Source organism: Sinohyriopsis cumingii, unplaced genomic scaffold (genome assembly GCF_028554795.1).
Source record: "Sinohyriopsis cumingii isolate HCF-2022 unplaced genomic scaffold, ASM2855479v2 utg000829l, whole genome shotgun sequence".
Lineage (NCBI taxonomy): Eukaryota > Metazoa > Mollusca > Bivalvia > Unionida > Unionidae > Sinohyriopsis > Sinohyriopsis cumingii.
Genome location: NW_028315935.1, coordinates 117436 through 140922, shown reverse-complemented (window position 1 = coordinate 140922; position 23487 = coordinate 117436).

The following is a 23487-nucleotide window of genomic DNA, read 5'->3' as shown; positions in this document are numbered from 1 at the left end:
ATATAAAGAAAACTGAGGAACATGTGATGTTGGGTATACGTTGCAAAAGCAGTTCTAATCACTGTGTATATCTACAAATCTACAAAATGAGAGATAATGTTATACCATACACTTTCACTTGGTAAATACATTGAATGACCCCCACAGTGCTATCACACAACAAATAACTTGTTTTATTGAGTGAAAGGTTAACTTGATTTCAAACTTATCTTGAATTCAGGTATAATAATGATAATAATAATAATAATAATAATAATAATTATAATAAAGTCTTTAATTTCATGAGGTTGACACAATGGGTATGAAAACGAATCTCCCTTTTTACACTAAATTATCTAAATAGTTCGTACAGGTAAATATATAACACACAGTTGGGAACAAGCATCAAGCTAAAAAGGTATAATGGAATGGTGTATACTAGACTTAAACCAGTTTAAAGAGGTTTTTGTAGAACATGGTTAAGTTTAATTGTTCAAGTGAAATATGGTAACAAATTTCTGTTAAAAATAAACTTAGATAGGAAACTGATAAAGTCTGGTGTTCCACAAGGATCAGTTCTTGGACGATTAATCTTCTGCTCTATATCAATGATTTACCATATCACAATGAGCTGTCCACCACCAACAACATGCTTGCAAATTACATGAAATTATATAACATTGGATCAACAGGCCATGAGATTAGCAGTGAATTAAATCAAGATAATAAATAACTTGTGTGAGCACAATCGTACGAAGAGAAATGCAGCCAAATCAAAAGCCATCATCATAGTTAGTCGAACAAGAGTAAAAGCTGAGAAAGATGACTTGAAAGTAATGATAAAAAGAATGGATATATGACAGTTGGAAAATGAAAACCTATTTGGCATGATGATAGACCACATCTTGTGCTGGAAAATACAAGTTGATAAGGTCATTAAAAGTTTGAATCACTGCTTTATCTCTTGAAAAGAATAAAATCTTCCTCAAGAGCAGAGAAAAATATACTACAATGCAGATGTAATGGCACACCCATATAAAGTCAGCTGACTCTTGCCATTTTTACAGAGCTTCATTGTCAGTATGTACAGAAAAAATCATTTGTATGATACTGCTTCTACTCTTTAAAACATTGTTATATCATGTACTGACCTATAATGTTTTACGCATGTTCACTACTACTATTTATATGAACCATGAATGAACTTATCCTAAGCAGAGCTCTTTCCTCTGCTTCGTTGTCTTCATTTTATACACTCAACCACTCTCAAGTGTCAGAGATTGACATCTGGTGTCTCAGAAATTATACGCTGATGATACTCACATATACAAATCTAGCTACTCAATATAATACATATTTTCAGATTTCTACAAATGATAGAAATTTGCCATCAGATATGGCAACCAGTACTTGAAACAGAAAAACCGTCAAACAGCTTCTGGAAATATTGGATAGAATATGACCAAACTTGACAGAAACCATCCTGGCATGTAGTCCTTTTGAATTATACAAATGTTGTTGTTGTTGTAGGGTTTAACGCCATTTTTCAGCACACAATAGGCTATACATGGCGACCAGTATTAATGGTGGAGGAAGAACCCGGGAAATCCCTGGAAAGAACCACTGACCCTCGAGATGCTACTGGAAAGCTTTCTCACATATCCACATTTGCCAAATCCGAGATTCGAACCTACGCAATGAGAGGTGAGATGGCAGTGATCCATAATGAAGGGCACTTTAGGCCACTCAGCCACTCGGGGCCCCATTATACAAATGATTTGATCCACTATCAGATATTGCTGCTTTTGCTAAAAATGGAGGGAAAAACTTTTAAATGACATTTTCTCATAATCTCCAAAACAGAATTTGAACAAATTTGATATGCCTTTAAATGTGGTCACTTTTATTGTAAAAGAAAACAACCTTTAATAACATGTTCAAATTACTGCTGATCAGGATATGATAATATTTTACAGAAAGCACCCTGGCATGAATTCGTTTTCAATTGATACAGATAATGCCAGTTTGTCTTAAAATGTGGATGCTGTTACTAAAATAAGAACAATTTTTAAATGGCTTCTTCTCCAAAAACAGTTGAATTGTTGTTGTTTTTTGTTTGACTCCATTTTTCAGCACATGATTTGCTATACATGGCAACCAGTATAACTGGTGGAGAAGGAAACCATAAAAATCCAAGACAGAACCAATGACCCACATGAAACTACTGGCAAGCTTTCCCAAATACCCATACTGATTAAGCCTGACACTTGAACCAGTGTGGACAGAGGTGAGGTGTCAGTGATTTGTATAGATGAGTGCCTTCGACCACTCACACTCCTGAGTCTCCTAGTTGGATAGAATTTGATCAATCTTGACAGAAAGCATCCTGGAATGCATTCCTTTCAGACCATACATAAGATGTCAATCAAGCAATGAAACATTGCTACCATTGCTAAAAATATAAAAACCTTTAAATGACCTCTTTAGCAAAACTGTTCAACTGTTGTTGTTGTTGTTGTTATGGGGTTTAACGCCATTTTTCAGCACACGATAGGCTATATATGGCGGCCAGTATTAATGGTGGAGGAAGAACCCAGGAAAACACCGGAAAGAACCACCGACCCACGAGAAGCTACTGGCATGCTTTCTCACATATCTGCATTGGCTGAATCTGAGACTCGAACCGGTGCAGACAGAGGTGAGATGGCAGTGATCCGTAACGGCGAACGCTTTAGACCACTCGGGCACTCGGGGCCCCAACTGTTCAACTGAATGTAATCAGATTTAATAGAAGGCATCTTGACATAGAGTCCTTTAGATGTTTATACAAATGATATAGATTTGCCATCAAATATGACCACAATTTGCAAAAAGTATAAAAACATGGAAAAGACAAGTTTTTGTTAAACTGCATAGCAGAAATTGACCAGATTAGAGAATTAGCATTCAAATGTTTAGAAATGATGCCAATTCACTATCAGGTATTGAATCTGTTACTAAAAAAAGCCATTACATACTGTAACAGTTTTATTTAATCAAACATATAATTTTAAAAAAATTTTATGGAAGCATTCTGGCTTGAAGGGCTTTCAAATTTGACAGATTATGCAAATATGCCTGCTGATACCAAAATAAAAAAATCTTTAATTCCTTAATAGACTAACAAAATATATATATATGATGGTATTGTGGTATCAGATATGACTGCCATTACTAAGAGTTGAAAATCATTAACACTTAGTTATCTATACAATAAAACAGACCTTTAACAAAAATTTTGACAACTGTGACTCTAAGCATAGGGGCATTCAATATTGGGCAGATGATTCTGATGTGCCATTGTATATGGGTAAAGATAGAAAAACTAGCAAAACCTTGTGAAAGGTTTCTTTCATAACATATGTGATCAACAGCATTGAAATAAATTTGCATAGAAAACATCCTACTGACCCCAGTTTCTTGGCCATCTAATTGGGGATTTTTGTTGTTAGGTAGATGTCAGCCAGGCAAGTGATATCAGGCTCATTTGGGCCTCTTGTTCATTTTTTAAAATATATATACAATGTTCATTGATACCATTCTTGTTGTCCAATGATCAATTTAATCATTCACTAATTTCTCCTCAGGACCCTACCAGCAAGGGATACAAGATCCACCAAGAATGCCTGGGCAGAATCAAATGCAAGGTATTCTTCTTCATGTCTAGCTCACTTTGCTGTAAAATGAAATTAACTTTTAGTATGACTCTCTGTTCATTGAGGTTATCTGTTCATCAACAATTTCTTGTTACCACGATTGAGGTCATGTTTCTGATCTGGCTTTGATTAAATTTGGATTTCAGATTAAAGTTTAATCAGTCTTATAGTATGGGTTGTGTTTGCAAGATTTCAGTAGTGAATGAGGTCCACGTGCATTCTGATTGGAGGAACATTTATCACTCTGGATGACACATTTTTAAGCTGATTTTGATTAAATTTTAAAATGGCGTTTGTATCACCATGATCATTTATAAATCCAACCTTACATTTGATTGGTTGCTCTTTTTTATCACTCTTGAGGCTATATTTATAATCTGATCTTGAAATATGTTATCAAGATCTGAGAAGAGTTTGGTATTTAATGAGATCCAAACATAATGAGGTAATAATAATAATAATACATTAAGTGTGCTTCTTACAATTCTGGAGGCCACATTTGCATATATGCAAGTGTAATTGGTTGTTAGGTTATTCTTTTGAGTGCAGCTGTAATAGATGTAATGAGAGGCCTGAAAGTCACTATTACTGAAAGTGTTGGCATTGACATCATTCTCTGTTAATGATTATGCATCAGTCATGCCCAGAGTCAAGAGTTGTGAGGTTTACAGTGATGATCATTGCATGGAACCTGCCAGAATATAGTTTTCTTAAAAGCAAAAAATATATCTCTCAGCAGTAATCTTGATAGAATATAATTGTGACCTGATAAAGCTATGAAATAATTATTGTTAATGAGATCCTGCTGTTGGACAATACAATGTTTGGAATAATACTATATTGTATTTAAATTTATTCAGATAAAGTAAGAGATATATTTTTCCAGTTGATTAAGAGTGAAAGTCATAAAAGGTGATCTTATATGTGAACCAGTAGCTTAAAAACTATATTAAAGAGGATATTGATCCAGATGAATCCAGAAACTTTTGTGTTCACATTTTAACAACAAAGTTCAGTCATTACAAACATAATTTGCTTGGTATAGATATTAACATGTGAATGTGTGTGAAATTGCATGTCCATACTTTTAACAGTATAAAGAAAACTGAGGAACATGTGATGTTGGGTATACGTTGCAAAAGCAGTTCTAATCACTGTGTATATCTACAAATCTACAAAATGAGAGATAATGTTATACCATACACTTTCACTTGGTAAATACATTGAATGACCCCCACAGTGCTATCACACAACAAATAACTTGTTTTATTGAGTGAAAGGTTAACTTGATTTCAAACTTATCTTGAATTCAGGTATAATAATGATAATAATAATAATAATAATAATTATAATAAAATCTTTAATTTCATGAGGCTGACACAATGGGTATGTAAACGAATCTCCCTTTTTACACTAAATTATCTAAATAGTTCGTACAGGTAAATATATAACACACAGTTGGGAACAAGCATCAAGCTAAAAAGGTATAATGGAATGGTGTATACTAGACTTAAACCAGTTTAAAGAAGTTTTTGTAGAACATGGTTAAGTTTAATTGTTCAAGTGAAATATGGTAACAAATTTCTGTTAAAAATAAACTTAGATAGGAAACTGATAAAGTCTGGTGTTCCACAAGGATCAGTTCTTGGACGATTAATCTTCTGCTCTATATCAATGATTTACCATATCACAATGAGCTGTCCACCACCAACAACATGCTTGCAAATTACATGAAATTATATAACATTGGATCAACAGGCCATGAGATTAGCAGTGAATTAAATCAAATAATAAATAACTTGTGTGAGCACAATCGTACGAAGAGAAATGCAGCCAAATCAAAAGCCATCATCATAGTTAGTCGAACAAGAGTAAAAGCTGAGAAAGATGACTTGAAAGTAATGATAAAAAGAATGGATATATGACAGTTGGAAAATGAAAACCTATTTGGCATGATGCTAGACCACATCTTGTGCTGGAAAATACAAGTTGATAAGGTCATTAAAAGTTTGAATCACTGCTTTATCTCTTGAAAAGAATAAAATCTTCCTCAAGAGCAGAGAAAAATATACTACAATGCAGATGTAATGGCACACCCATATAAAGTCAGCTGACTCTTGCCATTTTTACAGAGCTTCATTGTCAGTATGTACAGAAAAAATCATTTGTATGATACTGCTTCTACTCTTTAAAACATTGTTATATCATGTACTGACCTATAATGTTTTACGCATGTTCACTACTACTATTTATATGAACCATGAATGAACTTATCCTAAGCAGAGCTCTTTCCTCTGCTTCGTTGTCTTCATTTTATACACTCAACCACTCTCAAGTGTCAGAGATTGACATCTGGTGTCTCAGAAATTATACGCTGATGATACTCACATATACAAATCTAGCTACTCAATATAATACATATTTTCAGATTTCTACAAATGATAGAAATTTGCCATCAGATATGGCAACCAGTACTTGAAAGAGAAAAACCGTCAAACAGCTTCTGGAAATATTGGATAGAATATGACCAAACTTGACAGAAACCATCCTGGCATGTAGTCCTTTTGAATTATACAAATGTTGTTGTTGTTGTAGGGTTTAACGCCATTTTTCAGCACACAATAGGCTATACATGGCGACCAGTATTAATGGTGGAGGAAGAACCCGGGAAATCCCTGGAAAGAACCACTGACCCTCGAGATGCTACTGGAAAGCTTTCTCACATATCCACATTTGCCAAATCCGAGATTCGAACCTACGCAATGAGATGTGAGATGGCAGTGATCCATAACGAAGGGCACTTTAGGCCACTCAGCCACTCGGGGCCCCATTATACAAATGATTTGATCCACTATCAGATATTGCTGCTTTTGCTAAAAATGGAGGGAAAAACTTTTAAATGACATTTTCTCATAATCTCCAAAACAGAATTTGAACAAATTTGATATGCCTTTAAATGTGGTCACTTTTATTGTAAAAGAAAACAACCTTTAATAACATGTTCAAATTACTGCTGATCAGGATATGATAATATTTTACAGAAAGCACCCTGGCATGAATTCGTTTTCAATTGATACAGATAATGCCAGTTTGTCTTAAAATGTGGATGCTGTTACTAAAATAAGAACAATTTTTAAATGGCTTCTTCTCCAAAAACAGTTGAATTGTTGTTGTTTTTTGTTTGACTCCATTTTTCAGCACATGATTTGCTATACATCGCAACCAGTATAACTGGTGGAGAAGGAAACCATAAAAATCCAAGACAGAACCAATGACCCACATGAAACTACTGGCAAGCTTTCCCAAATACCCATACTGATTAAGCCTGACACTTGAACCAATGTGGACAGAGGTGAGGTGTCAGTGATTTGTATAGATGAGTGCCTTCGACCACTAGCACTCCTGAGTCCCCTAGTTGGATAGAATTTGATCAATCTTGACAGAAAGCATCCTGGAATGCATTCCTTTCAGACCATACATAAGATGTCAATCAAGCAATGAAACATTGCTACCATTGCTAAAAATATAAAAACCTTTAAATGACCTCTTTAGCAAAACTGTTCAACTGTTGTTGTTGTTGTTGTTATGGGGTTTAATGCCATTTTTCAGCACACGATAGGCTATATATGGCGGCCAGTATTAATGGTGGAGGAAGAACCCAGGAAAACACCGGAAAGAACCACCGACCCACGAGAAGCTACTGGCATGCTTTCTCACATATCTGCATTGGCTGAATCTGAGACTCGAACCGGTGCAGACAGAGGTGAGATGGCAGTGATCCGTAACGGCGAACGCTTTAGACCACTCGGGCACTCGGGGCCCCAACTGTTCAACTGAATGTAATCAGATTTAATAGAAGGCATCTTGACATAGAGTCCTTTAGATGTTTATACAAATGATATAGATTTGCCATCAAATATGACCACAATTTGCAAAAAGTATAAAAACATGGAAAAGACAAGTTTTTGTTAAACTGCATAGCAGAAATTGACCAGATTAGAGAATTAGCATTCAAATGTTTAGAAATGATGCCAATTCACTATCAGGTATTGAATCTGTTACTAAAAAAAGCCATTACATACTGTAACAGTTTTATTTAATCAAACATATAATTTTAAAAAAATTTTATGGAAGCATTCTGGCTTGAAGGGCTTTCAAATTTGACAGATTATGCAAATATGCCTGCTGATACCAAAATAAAAAAATCTTTAATTCCTTAATAGACTAACAAAATATATATATATGATGGTATTGTGGTATCAGATATGACTGCCATTACTAAGAGTTGAAAATCATTAACACTTAGTTATCTATACAATAAAACAGACCTTTAACAAAAATTTTGACAACTCTGACTCTAAGCATAGGGGCATTCAATATTGGGCAGATGATTCTGATGTGCCATTGTATATGGGTAAAGATAGAAAAACTAGCAAAACCTTGTGAAAGGTTTCTTTCATAACATATGTGATCAACAGCATTGAAATAAATTTGCATAGAAAACATCCTACTGACGCCAATTTCTTGGCCATCTAATTGGGGATTTTTGTTGTTAGGTAGATGTCAGCCAGGCAAGTGATATCAGGCTCATTTGGGCCTCTTGTTCATTTTTTAAAATATATATACAATGTTCATTGATACCATTCTTGTTGTCCAATGATCAATTTAATCATTCACTAATTTCTCCTCAGGACCCTACCAGCAAGGGATACAAGATCCACCAAGAATGCCTGGGCAGAATCAAATGCAAGGTATTCTTCTTCATGTCTAGCTCACTTTGCTGTAAAATGAAATTAACTTTTAGTATGACTCTCTGTTCATTGAGGTTATCTGTTCATCAACAATTTCTTGTTACCACGATTGAGGTCATATTTCTGATCTAGCTTTGATTAAATATGGATTTCAGATTAAAGTTTAATCAGTCTTATAGTATGGGTTGTGTTTGCAAGATTTCAGTAGTGAATGAGGTCCACGTGCATTCTGATTGGAGGAACATTTATCACTCTGGATGACACATTTTTAAGCTGATTTTGATTAAATTTTAAAATGGCGTTTGTATCACCATGATCATTTATAAATCCAACCTTACATTTGATTGGTTGCTCTTTTTTATCACTCTTGAGGCTATATTTATAATCTGATCTTGAAATATGTTATCAAGATCTGAGAAGAGTTTGTTATTTAATGAGATCCAAACATAATGAGGTAATAATAATAATAATACATTAAGTGTGCTTCTTACAATTCTGGAGGCCACATTTGCATATATGCAAGTGTAATTGGTTGTTAGGTTATTCTTTTGAGTGCAGCTGTAATAGATGTAATGAGAGGCCTGAAAGTCACTATTACTGAAAGTGTTGGCATTGACATCATTCTCTGTTAATGATTATGCATCAGTCATGCCCAGAGTCAAGAGTTGTGAGGTTTACAGTGATGATCATTGCATGGAACCTGCCAGAATATAGTTTTCTTAAAAGCAAAAAATATATCTCTCAGCAGTAATCTTGATAGAATATAATTGTGACCTGATAAAGCTATGAAATAATTATTGTTAATGAGATCCTGCTGTTGGACAATACAATGTTTGGAATAATACTATATTGTATTTAAATTTATTCAGATAAAGTAAGAGATATATTTTTCCAGTTGATTAAGAGTGAAAGTCATAAAAGGTGATCTTATATGTGAACCAGTAGCTTAAAAACTATATTAAAGAGGACATTGATCCAGATGAATCCAGAAACTTTTGTGTTCACATTTTAACAACAAAGTTCAGTCATTACAAACATAATTTGCTTGGTATAGATATTAACATGTGAATGTGTGTGAAATTGCATGTCCATACTTTTAACAGTATAAAGAAAACTGAGGAACATGTGATGTTGGGTATACGTTGCAAAAGCAGTTCTAATCACTGTGTATATCTACAAATCTACAAAATGAGAGATAATGTTATACCATACACTTTCACTTGGTAAATACATTGAATGACCCCCACAGTGCTATCACACAACAAATAACTTGTTTTATTGAGTGAAAGGTTAACTTGATTTCAAACTTATCTTGAATTCAGGTATAATAATGATAATAATAATAATAATAATAATTATAATAAAGTCTTTAATTTCATGAGGCTGACACAATGGGTATGTAAACGAATCTCCCTTTTTACACTAAATTATCTAAATAGTTCGTACAGGTAAATATATAACACACAGTTGGGAACAAGCATCAAGCTAAAAAGGTATAATGGAATGGTGTATACTAGACTTAAACCAGTTTAAAGAGGTTTTTGTAGAACATGGTTAAGTTTAATTGTTCAAGTGAAATATGGTAACAAATTTCTGTTAAAAATAAACTTAGATAGGAAACTGATAAAGTCTGGTGTTCCACAAGGATCAGTTCTTGGACAATTAATCTTCTGCTCTATATCAATGATTTACCATATCACAATGAGCTGTCCACCACCAACAACATGCTTGCAAATTACATGAAATTATATAACATTGGATCAACAGGCCATGAGATTAGCAGTGAATTAAATCAAGATAATAAATAACTTGTGTGAGCACAATCGTACGAAGAGAAATGCAGCCAAATCAAAAGCCATCATCATAGTTAGTCGAACAAGAGTAAAAGCTGAGAAAGATGACTTGAAAGTAATGATAAAAAGAATGGATATATGACAGTTGGAAAATGAAAACCTATTTGGCATGATGATAGACCACATCTTGTGCTGGAAAATACAAGTTGATAAGGTCATTAAAAGTTTGAATCACTGCTTTATCTCTTGAAAAGAATAAAATCTTCCTCAAGAGCAGAGAAAAATATACTACAATGCAGATGTAATGGCACACCCATATAAAGTCAGCTGACTCTTGCCATTTTTACAGAGCTTCATTGTCAGTATGTACAGAAAAAATCATTTGTATGATACTGCTTCTACTCTTTAAAACATTGTTATATCATGTACTGACCTATAATGTTTTACGCATGTTCACTACTACTATTTATATGAACCATGAATGAACTTATCCTAAGCAGAGCTCTTTCCTCTGCTTCGTTGTCTTCATTTTATACACTCAACCACTCTCAAGTGTCAGAGATTGACATCTGGTGTCTCAGAAATTATACGCTGATGATACTCACATATACAAATCTAGCTACTCAATATAATACATATTTTCAGATTTCTACAAATGATAGAAATTTGCCATCAGATATGGCAACCAGTACTTGAAAGAGAAAAACCGTCAAACAGCTTCTGGAAATATTGGATAGAATATGACCAAACTTGACAGAAACCATCCTGGCATGTAGTCCTTTTGAATTATACAAATGTTGTTGTTGTTGTAGGGTTTAATGCCATTTTTCAGCACACAATAGGCTATACATGGCGACCAGTATTAATGGTGGAGGAAGAACCCGGAAAATCCCTGGAAAGAACTACTGACCCTCGAGATGCTACTGGAAAGCTTTCTCACATATCCACATTTGCCAAATCCGAGATTCGAACCTACGCAATGAGAGGTGAGATGACAGTGATCCATAACGAAGGGCACTTTAGGCCACTCAGCCACTCGGGGCCCCATTATACAAATGATTTGATCCACTATCAGATATTGCTGCTTTTGCTAAAAATGGAGGGAAAAACTTTTAAATGACATTTTCTCATAATCTCCAAAACAGAATTTGAACAAATTTGATATGCCTTTAAATGTGGTCACTTTTATTGTAAAAGAAAACAACCTTTAATAACATGTTCAAATTACTGCTGATCAGGATATGATAATATTTTACAGAAAGCACCCTGGCATGAATTCGTTTTCAATTGATACAGATAATGCCAGTTTGTCTTAAAATGTGGATGCTGTTACTAAAATAAGAACAATTTTTAAATGGCTTCTTCTCCAAAAACAGTTGAATTGTTGTTGTTTTTTGTTTGACTCCATTTTTCAGCACATGATTTGCTATACATCGCAACCAGTATAACTGGTGGAGAAGGAAACCATAAAAATCCAAGACAGAACCAATGACCCACATGAAACTACTGGCAAGCTTTCCCAAATACCCATACTGATTAAGCCTGACACTTGAACCAATGTGGACAGAGGTGAGGTGTCAGTGATTTGTATAGATGAGTGCCTTCGACCACTAGCACTCCTGAGTCCCCTAGTTGGATAGAATTTGATCAATCTTGACAGAAAGCATCCTGGAATGCATTCCTTTCAGACCATACATAAGATGTCAATCAAGCAATGAAACATTGCTACCATTGCTAAAAATATAAAAACCTTTAAATGACCTCTTTAGCAAAACTGTTCAACTGTTGTTGTTGTTGTTGTTATGGGGTTTAACGCCATTTTTCAGCACACGATAGGCTATATATGGCGGCCAGTATTAATGGTGGAGGAAGAACCCAGGAAAACACCGGAAAGAACCACCGACCCACGAGAAGCTACTGGCATGCTTTCTCACATATCTGCATTGGCTGAATCTGAGACTCGAACCGGTGCAGACAGAGGTGAGATGGCAGTGATCCGTAACGGCGAACGCTTTAGACCACTCGGGCACTCGGGGCCCCCACTGTTCAACTGAATGTAATCAGATTTAATAGAAGGCATCTTGACATAGAGTCCTTTAGATGTTTATACAAATGATATAGAATTGCCATCAAATATGACCACAATTTGCAAAAAGTATAAAAACATGGAAAAGACAAGTTTTTGTTAAACTGCATAGCAGAAATTGACCAGATTAGAGAATTAGCATTCAAATGTTTAGAAATGATGCCAATTCACTATCAGGTATTGAATCTGTTACTAAAAAAAGCCATTACATACTGTAACAGTTTTATTTAATCAAACATATAATTTTAAAAAAATTTTATGGAAGCATTCTGGCTTGAAGGGCTTTCAAATTTGACAGATTATGCAAATATGCCTGCTGATACCAAAATAAAAAAATCTTTAATTCCTTAATAGACTAACAAAATATATATATATGATGGTATTGTGGTATCAGATATGACTGCCATTACTAAGAGTTGAAAATCATTAACACTTAGTTATCTATACAATAAAACAGACCTTTAACAAAAATTTTGACAACTCTGACTCTAAGCATAGGGGCATTCAATATTGGGCAGATGATTCTGATGTGCCATTGTATATGGGTAAAGATAGAAAAACTAGCAAAACCTTGTGAAAGGTTTCTTTCATAACATATGTGATCAACAGCATTGAAATAAATTTGCATAGAAAACATCCTACTGACCCCAATTTCTTGGCCATCTAATTGGGGATTTTTGTTGTTAGGTAGATGTCAGCCAGGCAAGTGATATCAGGCTCATTTGGGCCTCTTGTTCATTTTTTAAAATATATATACAATGTTCATTGATACCATTCTTGTTGTCCAATGATCAATTTAATCATTCACTAATTTCTCCTCAGGACCCTACCAGCAAGGGATACAAGATCCACCAAGAATGCCTGGGCAGAATCAAATGCAAGGTATTCTTCTTCATGTCTAGCTCACTTTGCTGTAAAATGAAATTAACTTTTAGTATGACTCTCTGTTCATTGAGGTTATCTGTTCATCAACAATTTCTTGTTACCACGATTGAGGTCATATTTCTGATCTAGCTTTGATTAAATATGGATTTCAGATTAAAGTTTAATCAGTCTTATAGTATGGGTTGTGTTTGCAAGATTTCAGTAGTGAATGAGGTCCACGTGCATTCTGATTGGAGGAACATTTATCACTCTGGATGACACATTTTTAAGCTGATTTTGATTAAATTTTAAAATGGCGTTTGTATCACCATGATCATTTATAAATCCAACCTTACATTTGATTGGTTGCTCTTTTTTATCACTCTTGAGGCTATATTTATAATTTGATCTTGAAATATGTTATCAAGATCTGAGAAGAGTTTGTTATTTAATGAGATCCAAACATAATGAGGTAATAATAATAATAATACATTAAGTGTGCTTCTTACAATTCTGGAGGCCACATTTGCATATATGCAAGTGTAATTGGTTGTTAGGTTATTCTTTTGAGTGCAGCTGTAATAGATGTAATGAGAGGCCTGAAAGTCACTATTACTGAAAGTGTTGGCATTGACATCATTCTCTGTTAATGATTATGCATCAGTCATGCCCAGAGTCAAGAGTTGTGAGGTTTACAGTGATGATCATTGCATGGAACCTGCCAGAATATAGTTTTCTTAAAAGCAAAAAATATATCTCTCAGCAGTAATCTTGATAGAATATAATTGTGACCTGATAAAGCTATGAAATAATTATTGTTAATGAGATCCTGCTGTTGGACAATACAGTGTTTGGAATAATACTATATTGTATTTAAATTTATTCAGATAAAGTAAGAGATATATTTTTCCAGTTGATTAAGAGTGAAAGTCATAAAAGGTGATCTTATATGTGAACCAGTAGCTTAAAAACTATATTAAAGAGGACATTGATCCAGATGAATCCAGAAACTTTTGTGTTCACATTTTAACAACAAAGTTCAGTCATTACAAACATAATTTGCTTGGTATAGATATTAACATGTGAATGTGTGTGAAATTGCATGTCCATACTTTTAACAGTATAAAGAAAACTGAGGAACATGTGATGTTGGGTATACGTTGCAAAAGCAGTTCTAATCACTGTGTATATCTACAAATCTACAAAATGAGAGATAATGTTATACCATACACTTTCACTTGGTAAATACATTGAATGACCCCCACAGTGCTATCACACAACAAATAACTTGTTTTATTGAGTGAAAGGTTAACTTGATTTCAAACTTATCTTGAATTCAGGTATAATAATGATAATAATAATAATAATAATAATAATAATTATAATAAAGTCTTTAATTTCATGAGGCTGACACAATGGGTATGAAAACGAATCTCCCTTTTTACACTAAATTATCTAAATAGTTCGTACAGGTAAATATATAACACACAGTTGGTAACAAGCATCAAGCTAAAAAGGTATAATGGAATGGTGTATACTAGACTTAAACCAGTTTAAAGAGGTTTTTGTAGAACATGGTTAAGTTTAATTGTTCAAGTGAAATATGGTAACAAATTTCTGTTAAAAATAAACTTAGATAGGAAACTGATAAAGTCTGGTGTTCCACAAGGATCAGTTCTTGGACAATTAATCTTCTGCTCTATATCAATGATTTACCATATCACAATGAGCTGTCCACCACCAACAACATGCTTGCAAATTACATGAAATTATATAACATTGGATCAACAGGCCATGAGATTAGCAGTGAATTAAATCAAGATAATAAATAACTTGTGTGAGCACAATCGTACGAAGAGAAATGCAGCCAAATCAAAAGCCATCATCATAGTTAGTCGAACAAGAGTAAAAGCTGAGAAAGATGACTTGAAAGTAATGATAAAAAGAATGGATATATGACAGTTGGAAAATGAAAACCTATTTGGCATGATGATAGACCACATCTTGTGCTGGAAAATACAAGTTGATAAGGTCATTAAAAGTTTGAATCACTGCTTTATCTCTTGAAAAGAATAAAATCTTCCTCAAGAGCAGAGAAAAATATACTACAATGCAGATGTAATGGCACACCCATATAAAGTCAGCTGACTCTTGCCATTTTTACAGAGCTTCATTGTCAGTATGTACAGAAAAAATCATTTGTATGATACTGCTTCTACTCTTTAAAACATTGTTATATCATGTACTGACCTATAATGTTTTACACATGTTCACTACTACTATTTATATGAACCATGAATGAACTTATCCTAAGCAGAGCTCTTTCCTCTGCTTCGTTGTCTTCATTTTATACACTCAACCACTCTCAAGTGTCAGAGATTGACATCTGGTGTCTCAGAAATTATACGCTGATGATACTCACATATACAAATCTAGCTACTCAATATAATACATATTTTCAGATTTCTACAAATGATAGAAATTTGCCATCAGATATGGCAACCAGTACTTGAAAGAGAAAAACCGTCAAACAGCTTCTGGAAATATTGGATAGAATATGACCAAACTTGACAGAAACCATCCTGGCATGTAGTCCTTTTGAATTATACAAATGTTGTTGTTGTTGTAGGGTTTAACGCCATTTTTCAGCACACAATAGGCTATACATGGCGACCAGTATTAATGGTGGAGGAAGAACCCGGGAAATCCCTGGAAAGAACCACTGACCCTCGAGATGCTACTGGAAAGCTTTCTCACATATCCACATTTGCCAAATCCGAGATTCGAACCTACGCAATGAGAGGTGAGATGGCAGTGATCCATAACGAAGGGCACTTTAGGCCACTCAGCCACTCGGGGCCCCATTATACAAATGATTTGATCCACTATCAGATATTGCTGCTTTTGCTAAAAATGGAGGGAAAAACTTTTAAATGACATTTTCTCATAATCTCCAAAACAGAATTTGAACAAATTTGATATGCCTTTAAATGTGGTCACTTTTATTGTAAAAGAAAACAACCTTTAATAACATGTTCAAATTACTGCTGATCAGGATATGATAATATTTTACAGAAAGCACCCTGGCATGAATTCGTTTTCAATTGATACAGATAATGCCAGTTTGTCTTAAAATGTGGATGCTGTTACTAAAATAAGAACAATTTTTAAATGGCTTCTTCTCCAAAAACAGTTGAATTGTTGTTGTTTTTTGTTTGACTCCATTTTTCAGCACATGATTTGCTATACATCGCAACCAGTATAACTGGTGGAGAAGGAAACCATAAAAATCCAAGACAGAACCAATGACCCACATGAAACTACTGGCAAGCTTTCCCAAATACCCATACTGATTAAGCCTGACACTTGAACCAATGTGGACAGAGGTGAGGTGTCAGTGATTTGTATAGATGAGTGCCTTCGACCACTAGCACTCCTGAGTCCCCTAGTTGGATAGAATTTGATCAATCTTGACAGAAAGCATCCTGGAATGCATTCCTTTCAGACCATACATAAGATGTCAATCAAGCAATGAAACATTGCTACCATTGCTAAAAATATAAAAACCTTTAAATGACCTCTTTAGCAAAACTGTTCAACTGTTGTTGTTGTTGTTGTTATGGGGTTTAACGCCATTTTTCAGCACACGATAGGCTATATATGGCGGCCAGTATTAATGGTGGAGGAAGAACCCAGGAAAACACCGGAAAGAACCACCGACCCACGAGAAGCTACTGGCATGCTTTCTCACATATCTGCATTGGCTGAATCTGAGACTCGAACCGGTGCAGACAGAGGTGAGATGGCAGTGATCCGTAACGGCGAACGCTTTAGACCACTCGGGCACTCGGGGCCCCCACTGTTCAACTGAATGTAATCAGATTTAATAGAAGGCATCTTGACATAGAGTCCTTTAGATGTTTATACAAATGATATAGAATTGCCATCAAATATGACCACAATTTGCAAAAAGTATAAAAACATGGAAAAGACAAGTTTTTGTTAAACTGCATAGCAGAAATTGACCAGATTAGAGAATTAGCATTCAAATGTTTAGAAATGATGCCAATTCACTATCAGGTATTGAATCTGTTACTAAAAAAAGCCATTACATACTGTAACAGTTTTATTTAATCAAACATATAATTTTAAAAAAATTTTATGGAAGCATTCTGGCTTGAAGGGCTTTCAAATTTGACAGATTATGCAAATATGCCTGCTGATACCAAAATAAAAAAATCTTTAATTCCTTAATAGACTAACAAAATATATATATATGATGGTATTGTGGTATCAGATATGACTGCCATTACTAAGAGTTGAAAATCATTAACACTTAGTTATCTATACAATAAAACAGACCTTTAACAAAAATTTTGACAACTGTGACTCTGAGCATAGGGGCATTCAATATTGGGCAGATGATTCTGATGTGCCATTGTATATGGGTAAAGATAGAAAAACTAGCAAAACCTTGTGAAAGGTTTCTTTCATAACATATGTGATCAACAGCATTGAAATAAATTTGCATAGAAAACATCCTACTGACGCCAATTTCTTGGCCATCTAATTGGGGATTTTTGTTGTTAGGTAGATGTCAGCCAGGCAAGTGATATCAGGCTCATTTGGGCCTCTTGTTCATTTTTTAAAATATATATACAATGTTCATTGATACCATTCTTGTTGTCCAATGATCAATTTAATCATTCACTAATTTCTCCTCAGGACCCTACCAGCAAGGGATACAAGATCCACCAAGAATGCCTGGGCAGAATCAAATGCAAGGTATTCTTCTTCATGTCTAGCTCACTTTGCTGTAAAATGAAATTAACTTTTAGTATGACTCTCTGTTCATTGAGGTTATCTGTTCATCAACAATTTCTTGTTACCACGATTGAGGTCATATTTCTGATCTAGCTTTGATTAAATATGGATTTCAGATTAAAGTTTAATCAGTCTTATAGTATGGGTTGTGTTTGCAAGATTTCAGTAGTGAATGAGGTCCACGTGCATTCTGATTGGAGGAACATTTATCACTCTGGATGACACATTTTTAAGCTGATTTTGATTAAATTTTAAAATGGCGTTTGTATCACCATGTTCATTTATAAATCCAACCTTACATTTGATTGGTTGCTCTTTTTTATCACTCTTGAGGCTATATTTATAATCTGATCTTGAAATATGTTATCAAGATCTGAGAAGAGTTTGGTATTTAATGAGATCCAAACATAATGAGGTAATAATAATAATAATACATTAAGTGTGCTTCTTACAATTCTGGAGGCCACATTTGCATATATGCAAGTGTAATTGGTTGTTAGGTTATTCTTTTGAGTGCAGCTGTAATAGATGTAATGAGAGGCCTGAAAGTCACTATTACTGAAAGTGTTGGCATTGACATCATTCTCTGTTAATGATTATGCATCAGTCTTGCCCAGAGTCAAGAGTTGTGAGGTTTACAGTGATGATCATTGCATGGAACCTGCCAGAATATAGTTTTCTTAAAAGCAAAAAATATATCTCTCAGCAGTAATCTTGATAGAATATAATTGTGACCTGATAAAGCTATGAAATAATTATTGTTAATGAGATCCTGCTGTTGGACAATACAATGTTTGGAATAATACTATATTGTATTTAAATTTATTCAGATAAAGTAAGAGATATATTTTTCCAGTTGATTAAGAGTGAAAGTCATAAAAGGTGATCTTATATGTGAACCAGTAGCTTAAAAACTATATTAAAGAGGACATTGATCCAGATGAATCCAGAAACTTTTGTGTTCACATTTTAACAACAAAATTCAGTCATTACAAACATAATTTACTTGGTATAGATATTAACATGTGAATGTGTGTGAAATTGCATGTCCATACTTTTAACAGTATAAAGAAAACTGAGGAACATGTGATGTTGGGTATACGTTGCAAAAGCAGTTCTAATCACTGTGTATATCTACAAATCTACAAAATGAGAGATAATGTTATACCATACACTTTCACTTGGTAAATACATTGAATGACCCCCACAGTGCTATCACACAACAAATAACTTGTTTTATTGAGTGAAAGGTTAACTTGATTTCAAACTTATCTTGAATTCAGGTATAATAATGATAATAATAATAATAATAATAATAATAATAATTATAATAAAGTCTTTAATTTCATGAGGTTGACACAATGGGTATGAAAACGAATCTCACTTTTTACACTAAACTATCTAAATAGTTCGTACAGGTAAATATATAACACACAGTTGGGAACAAGCATCAAGCTAAAAAGGTATAATGGAATGGTGTATACTAGACTTAAACCAGTTTAAAGAGGTTTTTGTAGAACATGGTTAAGTTTAATTGTTCAAGTGAAATATGGTAACAAATTTCTGTTAAAAATAAACTTAGATAGGAAACTGATAAAGTCTGGTGTTCCACAAGGATCAGTTCTTGGACGATTAATCTTCTGCTCTATATCAATGATTTACCATATCACAATGAGCTGTCCACCACCAACAACATGCTTGCAAATTACATGAAATTATATAACATTGGATCAACAGGCCATGAGATTAGCAGTGAATTAAATCAAGATAATAAATAACTTGTGTGAGCACAATCGTACAAAGAGAAATGCAGCCAAATCAAAAGCCATCATCATAGTTAGTCGAACAAGAGTAAAAGCTGAGAAAGATGACTTGAAAGTAATGATAAAAAGAATGGATATACGACAGTTGGAAAATGAAAACCTATTTGGCATGATGATAGACCACATCTTGTGCTGGAAAATACAAGTTGATAAGGTCATTAAAAGTTTGAATCACTGCTTTATCTCTTGAAAAGAATAAAATCTTCCTCAAGAGCAGAGAAAAATATACTACAATGCAGATGTAATGGCACACCCATATAAAGTCAGCTGACTCTTGCCATTTTTACAGAGCTTCATTGTCAGTATGTACAGAAAAAATCATTTGTATGATACTGCTTCTACTCTTTAAAACATTGTTATATCATGTACTGACTTATAATGTTTTACGCATGTTCACTACTACTATTTATATGAACCATGAATGAACTTATCCTAAGCAGAGCTCTTTCCTCTGCTTCGTTGTCTTCATTTTATACACTCAACCACTCTCAAGTGTCAGAGATTGACATCTGGTGTCTCAGAAATTATACGCTGATGATACTCACATATACAAATCTAGCTACTCAATATAATACATATTTTCAGATTTCTACAAATGATAGAAATTTGCCATCAGATATGGCAACCAGTACTTGAAACAGAAAAACCGTCAAACAGCTTCTGGAAATATTGGATAGAATATGACCAAACTTGACAGAAACCATCCTGGCATGTAGTCCTTTTGAATTATACAAATGTTGTTGTTGTTGTAGGGTTTAACGCCATTTTTCAGCACACAATAGGCTATACATGGCGACCAGTATTAATGGTGGAGGAAGAACCCGGGAAATCCCTGGAAAGAACCACTGACCCTCGAGATGCTACTGGAAAGCTTTCTCACATATCCACATTTGCCAAATCCAAGATTCGAACCTACGCAATGAGAGGTGAGATGGCAGTGATCCATAACGAAGGGCACTTTAGGCCACTCAGCCACTCGGGGCCCCATTATACAAATGATTTGATCCACTATCAGATATTGCTGCTTTTGCTAAAAATGGAGGGAAAAACTTTTAAATGACATTTTCTCATAATCTCCAAAACAGAATTTGAACAAATTTGATATGCCTTTAAATGTGGTCACTTTTATTGTAAAAGAAAACAACCTTTAATAACATGTTCAAATTACTGCTGATCAGGATATGATAATATTTTACAGAAAGTACCCTGGCATTAATTCGTTTTCAATTGATACAGATAATGCCAGTTTGTCCTAAAATGTGGATGCTGTTACTAAAATAAGAACAATTTTTAAATGGCTTCTTCTCCAAAAACAGTTGAATTGTTGTTGTTTTTTGTTTGACTCCATTTTTCAGCACATGATTTGCTATACATCGCAACCAGTATAACTGGTGGAGAAGGAAACCATAAAAATCCAAGACAGAACCAATGACCCACATGAAACTACTGGCAAGCTTTCCCAAATACCCATACTGATTAAGCCTGACACTTGAACCAATGTGGACAGAGGTGAGGTGTCAGTGATTTGTATAGATGAGTGCCTTCGACCACTAGCACTCCTGAGTCCCCTAGTTGGATAGAATTTGATCAATCTTGACAGAAAGCATCCTGGAATGCATTCCTTTCAGACCATACATAAGATGTCAATCAAGCAATGAAACATTGCTACCATTGCTAAAAATATAAAAACCTTTAAATGACCTCTTTAGCAAAACTGTTCAACTGTTGTTGTTGTTGTTGTTATGGGGTTTAACGCCATTTTTCAGCACACTATAGGCTATATATGGCGGCCAGTATTAATGGTGGAGGAAGAACCCAGGAAAACACCGGAAAGAACCACCGACCCACGAGTAGCTACTGGCATGCTTTCTCACATATCTGCATTGGCTGAATCTGAGACTCGAACCGGTGCAGACAGAGGTGAGATGGCAGTGATCCGTAACGGCGAACGCTTTAGACCACTCGGGCACTCGGGGCCCCCACTGTTCAACTGAATGTAATCAGATTTAATAGAAGGCATCTTGACATAGAGTCCTTTAGATGTTTATACAAATGATATAGATTTGCCATCAAATATGACCACAATTTGCAAAAAGTATAAAAACATGGAAAAGACAAGTTTTTGTTAAACTGCATAGCAGAAATTGACCAGATTAGAGAATTAGCATTCAAATGTTTAGAAATGATGCCAATTCACTATCAGGTATTGAATCTGTTACTAAAAAAAGCCATTACATACTGTAACAGTTTTATTTAATCAAACATATAATTTTAAAAAAATTTTATGGAAGCATTCTGGCTTGAAGGGCTTTCAAATTTGACAGATTATGCAAATATGCCTGCTGATACCAAAATAAAAAAATCTTTAATTCCTTAATAGACTAACAAAATATATATATATGATGGTATTGTGGTATCAGATATGACTGCCATTACTAAGAGTTGAAAATCATTAACACTTAGTTATCTATACAATAAAACAGACCTTTAACAAAAATTTTGACAACTGTGACTCTAAGCATAAGGGCATTCAATATTGGGCAGATGATTCTGATGTGCCATTGTATATGGGTAAAGATAGAAAAACTAGCAAAACCTTGTGAAAGGTTTCTTTCATAACATATGTGATCAACAGCATTGAAATAAATTTGCATAGAAAACATCCTACTGACGCCAATTTCTTGGCCATCTAATTGGGGATTTTTGTTGTTAGGTAGATGTCAGCCAGGCAAGTGATATCAGGCTCATTTGGGCCTCTTGTTCATTTTTTAAAATATATATACAATGTTCATTGATACCATTCTTGTTGTCCAATGATCAATTTAATCATTCACTAATTTCTCCTCAGGACCTTACCAGCAAGGGATACAAGATCCACCAAGAATGCCTGGGCAGAATCAAATGCAAGGTATTCTTCTTCATGTCTAGCTCACTTTGCTGTAAAATGAAATTAACTTTTAGTATGACTCTCTGTTCATTGAGGTTATCTGTTCATCAACAATTTCTTGTTACCACGATTGAGGTCATATTTCTGATCTAGCTTTGATTAAATATGGATTTCAGATTAAAGTTTAATCAGTCTTATAGTATGGGTTGTGTTTGCAAGATTTCAGTAGTGAATGAGGTCCACGTGCATTCTGATTGGAGGAACATTTATCACTCTGGATGACACATTTTTAAGCTGATTTTGATTAAATTTTAAAATGGCGTTTGTATCACCATGATCATTTATAAATCCAACCTTACATTTGATTGGTTGCTCTTTTTTATCACTCTTGAGGCTATATTTATAATCTGATCTTGAAATATGTTATCAAGATCTGAGAAGAGTTTGGTATTTAATGAGATCCAAACATAATGAGGTAATAATAATATTAATACATTAAGTGTGCTTCTTACAATTCTGGAGGCCACATTTGCATATATGCAAGTGTAATTGGTTGTTAGGTTATTCTTTCAAGTGCAGCTATAATAGATGTACTGAGAGGCCTGAAAGTCACTATTACTGAAAGTGTTGGCATTGACATCATTCTCTGTTAATGATTATGCATCAGTCATGCCCAGAGTCAAGAGTTGTGAGGTTTACAGTGATGATCATTGCATGGAACCTGCCAAAATATATTTTTCTTAAAAACAAAAAATAGATCTCTCAGCAGTAATCTTGATAGAATA